Here is a 567-nt window from a genome sequence, read left to right as displayed (position 1 = left end):
TGGGTCTGTGCCTACTTATCTTTATGATGCTCCTCCTGTGTTCTAGTTGTGTTAAAGTTCCCTCTAAGCAGCTCTCCTGGGCTGGATTCTGCGGAGTCCCTCTGGTATGTGTCACTCCGTCGCCATCTTCCCGGAAGTCAGAAGATCTTAATAAATGGAAAAAATATCAAAATCCCTGGATAGGAAATCTCAATATTGCTAAAATGTCTTCTCCTCTAACTCAATTTATAAGTTTAATGGAATTCATATTGAAGAACCATTATGATGTGGGATATGGAGTGGTATAAAACAAGGGAAAATTGAATGTTAATCTTGATAAACAAATATATGAAAATACCTGTGAGAAATTTGAAAAAGAAAAATATTGTTCTGATGAATGATAAAATATAATGCAAAACCATAAAATCAGGAGCTAACAGTGTAGATTACCTCTCACTCTCACTTAGAGTGAGAAAACCAAACAGGAAGAACATGCTCAGCATCTCTGACACGGAAAGAACGCAAGGAAAAAATCAAGTTTAGAGTGTAACATTATAAGATTCTATGGGCAAAATAGTGAACAATACA

The sequence above is a fragment of the Echinops telfairi genome, unplaced genomic scaffold (genome assembly GCF_000313985.2).
Source record: "Echinops telfairi isolate 266 unplaced genomic scaffold, ASM31398v2 ScPeMD7_22;HRSCAF=79, whole genome shotgun sequence".
Classification (NCBI taxonomy): Eukaryota; Metazoa; Chordata; class Mammalia; order Afrosoricida; family Tenrecidae; genus Echinops; species Echinops telfairi.
Note: the sequence above shows the minus strand (reverse complement) of the source record.